The sequence below is a fragment of the Populus nigra genome, chromosome 2 (genome assembly GCF_951802175.1).
Source record: "Populus nigra chromosome 2, ddPopNigr1.1, whole genome shotgun sequence".
Lineage (NCBI taxonomy): Eukaryota > Viridiplantae > Streptophyta > Magnoliopsida > Malpighiales > Salicaceae > Populus > Populus nigra.
The window spans coordinates 9,775,974-9,783,473 of NC_084853.1; positions in this window are offsets into that span (position 1 = coordinate 9,775,974).

The following is a 7,500-nucleotide window of genomic DNA, read 5'->3' on the forward strand; positions in this document are numbered from 1 at the left end:
AACAGCGCTGGTTCAGGCACGGTGGGCGCAGTGTTGGAATCGGCAGCGCCGACGAAATCGGCAAAGTCGGCAGAATCGGCAGCGCAGATTTTTCGACGAACACGGGCTGGACGGTGGACTGTCCAGGCCAGGCAGGAAAATTCGTCGAGGGGACACGCTGACGAAACAGCGCTGGTTCAGACACGGTGGGCGCAGTGTTGGAATCGGCAGCGCCGAGAAAATCGGCAAAGTCGGCAGAATCGGCAGCAGGTGCTGGCGATGAGTCAGGACGGACTGGATAGTCCAAGGCTCGATGAGAAAGACCGCTGGTTTAGACACTGGGGCAGTGGCAGCCCGCGGGGCAGTGTCGGCAGATTCGGCAGCAGTGTCTGCCGATTCGGCAGCGTTGGCTTGTTGGCGCGGGGGGCCGATGCGAGTGGGGACTTGGGCAGCGGGCAGTGAAAGCAAGAGTTTCCCCGATGCTGCCGGGAAAAACGCTCCCCGGGATGGCCGGGTGAGATGACCCGGCGGCCCGCGACGGGTCATTCAATTCCATGCCCCGTCAACATAACTCCCGATGTACTGTTTGCTTTTTCGGAAGAAGAGATCCATCCCCCCATCCTCGGCCAGCCAAAAACGCTCCAATTAATGGCCGGGTGAGATGACCCGGCGGCCCGCGACGCGTCATTCAAATCACTGCCCTATCGGCTACAACTGCTGATGGGTGGGATTAGAGGCCTGCCATGGTGGTGAGGGGCGGCGAGGACCGTGAAAGCTAGAGTTTTTCAGAGGCTGCCGGGAAAAAGGCCCCTCGGGTGGCGGGGTGCGAGGACCAGGCGCGTCATTCAATTCTCTTCCCTATCAACTTGGCTCCCGTTGGCGGGATTGGAGGCCTACTGTTTGTTACAGGGCTAAAATCGTCAGGGGAAGAGCTGACGAAACAATGCTGGTTTGGATGCAGGGGGTAGTGTTGGAATCGGCAGCGCGGACAAAATCGGCAAAGTCGACAAAAAAGACTGTTGGTCTGGACATCGGGGCAGCGGCAGCCATGCCGACAGGGGGGGAAATCGGCAGCGCAGATTTGTGCAGCTGCAGGTTCGTCGGGGAAATCGGCAGCGCAGATTTTTCGATGAACATGGGCTGGAAGATGGACTGTCCAGGCCAGGCAGGGAAATTCGTCAAGGGGACACGCTGACGAAACAGCGCTGGTTTAGACACGGTGGGTGCAGTGTTGGAATCGGCAGCGCCGACGAAATCGGCAAAGTCGGCAGAATCGGCAGCGGGTGCTGGCGATGAGTCTGGACGATTTATAGTCCAGGGCTTGATGGAAAAGACTGTTGGTCCAGACAATGGGGCAGTGGCAGCGCGGATTTGTGCAGCTGCAGGTTCGTCGGGGAAAATCGGCAGCGCAGATTTTTCGACGAACAGGGGCTGGGCGCTGGACTGGCCGGGCCAGGCAGGAAAATTCGTCAGGGGGCCACGCTGACGAAAACAGGGGCTGCGGAGTGGAAAATCGGCAGCGCAGATTTTTCGACGAACAGGGGCTGGACCGGCCGGGCCAGGCAGGAAAATTCGTCAGGGGGGCACGCTGACGAAAAGAGGGGCTGCCGCGTGGAAAATCGGCAGCGCAGATTTTTCGACGAACAGGGGCTGGATGCTGGACCGGCCGGGCCAGGCAGGAAAATTCGTCAGGGGGGCACGCTGACGAAAAGAGGGGCTGCCGCGTGGAAAATCGGCAGCGCAGATTTTTCGACGAACAGGGGCTGGACCGGCCGGGCCAGGCAGGAAAATTCGTCAGGGGGGCACGCTGACGAAAAGAGGGGCTGCCGCGTGGAAAATCGGCAGCGCAGATTTTTCGACGAACAGGGGCTGGACCGGCCGGGCCAGGCAGGAAAATTCGTCAGGGGGGCACGCTGACGAAAAGAGGGGCTGCCGCGTGGAAAATCGGCAGCGCAGATTTTTCGACGAACATTCGTCAGGGGGGCACGCTGACGAAAAGAGGGGCTGCCGCGTGGAAAATCGGCAGCGCAGATTTTTCGACGAACATTCGTCAGGGGGGCACGCTGAGGAAAACAGGGGCTGCCGCGTGGAAAATCGGCAGCGCAGATTTTTCGACGAACATTCGTCAGGGGGGCACGCTGAGGAAAACAGGGGCTGCCGCGTGGAAAATCGGCAGCGCAGATTTTTCGACGAACAGGGGCTGGATGCTGGACCGGCCGGGCCAGGCAGGAAAATTCGTCAGGGGGGCACGCTGACGAAAAGAGGGGCTGCCGCGTGGAAAATCGGCAGCGCAGATTTTTCGACGAACAGGGGCTGGACGCTGGACTGGGCCAGGCAGGAAAATTCGTCAGGGGGGCACGCTGACGAAAACAGGGGCTGCCGCGTGGAATGGCAGCCTACACGCAGATGCGAATTCGGCAGCGCACGATGGCTTGAGCAGGTCATGGGTTCGACTTGGCGCGATCTGAAACCTGGACGAGGGACTGTCGACGCTGGACGAGCCAGCGCGGTGGCCTGTCGTGCCCCGTTCAGGGGGGGCCTGCCGCGGAGACAGCCCTCGCGGGCTCGACAGCGCAGGCCAGCGTCCCCGACGTCGCTGGCCGCGGCAGGCGAGCTGCCGGGGTTCCCGCATTCCTACAAGAAAACGTCGTGCTTTCCACATGAAACCAATCCAGTAAAATCAGCCATATTTTTATGAGGCTGCCCACTGAATTTGGGGTCATTCCGGGCCGGTTCCTAGTTTTGCGGATTTACTCGATTTCTAATGGTAGGAAAATTAAAACAAATACTTCCCGACCTCGAAAAATTCTGGGAAAATTAATGAAGGTGGATTGGATTTTTGCCAACCTCTGTGCAAAATTTCAGCTCAAAATACCAAGAAATGAATTTTTTAGAGGGGGGGTGACAGCTGGGACCTAGTAGTGTCTCCCCCTGCCAGAGCTGCAATGACACTTATTGCTCTTTAGGGAGCCACCAGGCCGGCGCCCCTCAAAGACCACACGCGCGCGCGCGCCCGCCCGCGCTGGGCGCTGGGGCGCTGGGGCCTGAGGGCCTGGGGCCCTTGGGGGCCCTTGGGCGCTTGGGCGCTTGGGCGCGCGCGCGCGGCCCCCGCAGCCATGCCGCGCTGCGCGACGCGCGGACAGCCCCTGCTGGCTTGCTCTCTCGCCCGCGGGGGGGCTGCCTTCGGGCCCTGGCCCCCCGCGTTCTGGCCTGCCCCCTGCGTGGGAGAGGCTAGGCGCTGCAGGGGCCAGCCCGACGTCGCTGGCCGCGGCAGGCGACAGCCCGACATCGCTGGCCGCGGCAGGGGCCAGCCCGACGTCGCTGGCCGCGGCAGGCGACAGCCCCTGCTGGCTTGCTCTCTCGCCCGCGGGGGGGCTGCCTTCGGGCCCTGGCCCCCCGCGTTCTGGCCTGCCCCCCGCGTGGGAGAGGCTAGGCGCTGCAGGGGCCAGCCCGACGTCGCTGGCCGCGGCAGGCGACAGCCCCTGCTGGCTTGCTCTCTCGCCCGCGGGGGGGCTGCCTTCGGGCCCTGGCCCCCCGCGTGGGAGAGGCTAGGCGCTGCAGGGGCCAGCCCGACGTCGCTGGCCGCGGCAGGCGAGCCGCCGGGGTTCCCGCATTCCTACAACAAAACGTCGTGCTTTCCACATGAAATCAATCCAGTAAAATCAGCCATATTTTTATGAGGCTGCCCACTGAATTTGGGGTCATTCCGAGCCGGTTCCTATTTTTTCCGATTTCCTCGATTTTTAATGGTAGGAAAATAAAAAAAAATACTTCCCGACCTCGAAAAATTCTGGAAAAATTAATAAAGTTGGATTGGATTTTTGCCAACCTCTGTGCTGGTTCAGGCACGGCGGGCAGTGGTGGAATCGGCAGCGCCGACGAAATCGGCAAAGTCGGCAGAATCGGCAGCGGGTGCTGGCGATGGGTCTGGACGGGCTGGATAGTCCAAGGCTCGACGAGAAAGACTGCTGGTTTAGACACTGGGGCAGTGGCAGCCCGCGGGACAGTGTCGGCAGATTCGGCAGCGCAGATTTGTGCGGCTGCAGGTTCGTCGGGGAAAATCGGCAGCGCAGATTTTGCGACGAACACGGGCTGGGCGATGGACTGTCCAGGCCAGGCAGGAAAATTTGTCGAGGGGACACGCTGACGAAACAGCGCTGGTTCAGGCACGGTGGGCGCAGTGTTGGAATCGGCAGCGCCGACGAAATCGGCAAAGTCGGCAGAATCGGCAGCGCAGATTTTTCGACGAACACGGGCTGGACGGTGGACTGTCCAGGCCAGGCAGGAAAATTCGTCGAGGGGACACGCTGACGAAACAGCGCTGGTTCAGACACGGTGGGCGCAGTGTTGGAATCGGCAGCGCCGAGAAAATCGGCAAAGTCGGCAGAATCGGCAGCAGGTGCTGGCGATGAGTCAGGACGGACTGGATAGTCCAAGGCTCGATGAGAAAGACCGCTGGTTTAGACACTGGGGCAGTGGCAGCCCGCGGGGCAGTGTCGGCAGATTCGGCAGCAGTGTCTGCCGATTCGGCAGCGTTGGCTTGTTGGCGCGGGGGGCCGATGCGAGTGGGGACTTGGGCAGCGGGCAGTGAAAGCAAGAGTTTCCCCGATGCTGCCGGGAAAAACGCTCCCCGGGATGGCCGGGTGAGATGACCCGGCGGCCCGCGACGGGTCATTCAATTCCATGCCCCGTCAACATAACTCCCGATGTACTGTTTGCTTTTTCGGAAGAAGAGATCCATCCCCCCATCCTCGGCCAGCCAAAAACGCTCCAATTAATGGCCGGGTGAGATGACCCGGCGGCCCGCGACGCGTCATTCAAATCACTGCCCTATCGGCTACAACTGCTGATGGGTGGGATTAGAGGCCTGCCATGGTGGTGAGGGGCGGCGAGGACCGTGAAAGCTAGAGTTTTTCAGAGGCTGCCGGGAAAAAGGCCCCTCGGGTGGCGGGGTGCGAGGACCAGGCGCGTCATTCAATTCTCTTCCCTATCAACTTGGCTCCCGTTGGCGGGATTGGAGGCCTACTGTTTGTTACAGGGCTAAAATCGTCAGGGGAAGAGCTGACGAAACAATGCTGGTTTGGATGCAGGGGGTAGTGTTGGAATCGGCAGCGCGGACAAAATCGGCAAAGTCGACAAAAAAGACTGTTGGTCTGGACATCGGGGCAGCGGCAGCCATGCCGACAGGGGGGGAAATCGGCAGCGCAGATTTGTGCAGCTGCAGGTTCGTCGGGGAAATCGGCAGCGCAGATTTTTCGATGAACATGGGCTGGAAGATGGACTGTCCAGGCCAGGCAGGGAAATTCGTCAAGGGGACACGCTGACGAAACAGCGCTGGTTTAGACACGGTGGGTGCAGTGTTGGAATCGGCAGCGCCGACGAAATCGGCAAAGTCGGCAGAATCGGCAGCGGGTGCTGGCGATGAGTCTGGACGATTTATAGTCCAGGGCTTGATGGAAAAGACTGTTGGTCCAGACAATGGGGCAGTGGCAGCGCGGATTTGTGCAGCTGCAGGTTCGTCGGGGAAAATCGGCAGCGCAGATTTTTCGACGAACAGGGGCTGGGCGCTGGACTGGCCGGGCCAGGCAGGAAAATTCGTCAGGGGGCCACGCTGACGAAAACAGGGGCTGCGGAGTGGAAAATCGGCAGCGCAGATTTTTCGACGAACAGGGGCTGGACCGGCCGGGCCAGGCAGGAAAATTCGTCAGGGGGGCACGCTGACGAAAAGAGGGGCTGCCGCGTGGAAAATCGGCAGCGCAGATTTTTCGACGAACAGGGGCTGGATGCTGGACCGGCCGGGCCAGGCAGGAAAATTCGTCAGGGGGGCACGCTGACGAAAAGAGGGGCTGCCGCGTGGAAAATCGGCAGCGCAGATTTTTCGACGAACAGGGGCTGGACCGGCCGGGCCAGGCAGGAAAATTCGTCAGGGGGGCACGCTGACGAAAAGAGGGGCTGCCGCGTGGAAAATCGGCAGCGCAGATTTTTCGACGAACAGGGGCTGGACCGGCCGGGCCAGGCAGGAAAATTCGTCAGGGGGGCACGCTGACGAAAAGAGGGGCTGCCGCGTGGAAAATCGGCAGCGCAGATTTTTCGACGAACATTCGTCAGGGGGGCACGCTGACGAAAAGAGGGGCTGCCGCGTGGAAAATCGGCAGCGCAGATTTTTCGACGAACATTCGTCAGGGGGGCACGCTGAGGAAAACAGGGGCTGCCGCGTGGAAAATCGGCAGCGCAGATTTTTCGACGAACATTCGTCAGGGGGGCACGCTGAGGAAAACAGGGGCTGCCGCGTGGAAAATCGGCAGCGCAGATTTTTCGACGAACAGGGGCTGGATGCTGGACCGGCCGGGCCAGGCAGGAAAATTCGTCAGGGGGGCACGCTGACGAAAAGAGGGGCTGCCGCGTGGAAAATCGGCAGCGCAGATTTTTCGACGAACAGGGGCTGGACGCTGGACTGGGCCAGGCAGGAAAATTCGTCAGGGGGGCACGCTGACGAAAACAGGGGCTGCCGCGTGGAATGGCAGCCTACACGCAGATGCGAATTCGGCAGCGCACGATGGCTTGAGCAGGTCATGGGTTCGACTTGGCGCGATCTGAAACCTGGACGAGGGACTGTCGACGCTGGACGAGCCAGCGCGGTGGCCTGTCGTGCCCCGTTCAGGGGGGGCCTGCCGCGGAGACAGCCCTCGCGGGCTCGACAGCGCAGGCCAGCGTCCCCGACGTCGCTGGCCGCGGCAGGCGAGCTGCCGGGGTTCCCGCATTCCTACAAGAAAACGTCGTGCTTTCCACATGAAACCAATCCAGTAAAATCAGCCATATTTTTATGAGGCTGCCCACTGAATTTGGGGTCATTCCGGGCCGGTTCCTAGTTTTGCGGATTTACTCGATTTCTAATGGTAGGAAAATTAAAACAAATACTTCCCGACCTCGAAAAATTCTGGGAAAATTAATGAAGGTGGATTGGATTTTTGCCAACCTCTGTGCAAAATTTCAGCTCAAAATACCAAGAAATGAATTTTTTAGAGGGGGGGTGACAGCTGGGACCTAGTAGTGTCTCCCCCTGCCAGAGCTGCAATGACACTTATTGCTCTTTAGGGAGCCACCAGGCCGGCGCCCCTCAAAGACCACACGCGCGCGCGCGCCCGCCCGCGCTGGGCGCTGGGGCGCTGGGGCCTGAGGGCCTGGGGCCCTTGGGGGCCCTTGGGCGCTTGGGCGCTTGGGCGCGCGCGCGCGGCCCCCGCAGCCATGCCGCGCTGCGCGACGCGCGGACAGCCCCTGCTGGCTTGCTCTCTCGCCCGCGGGGGGGCTGCCTTCGGGCCCTGGCCCCCCGCGTTCTGGCCTGCCCCCTGCGTGGGAGAGGCTAGGCGCTGCAGGGGCCAGCCCGACGTCGCTGGCCGCGGCAGGCGACAGCCCGACATCGCTGGCCGCGGCAGGGGCCAGCCCGACGTCGCTGGCCGCGGCAGGCGACAGCCCCTGCTGGCTTGCTCTCTCGCCCGCGGGGGGGCTGCCTTCGGGCCCTGG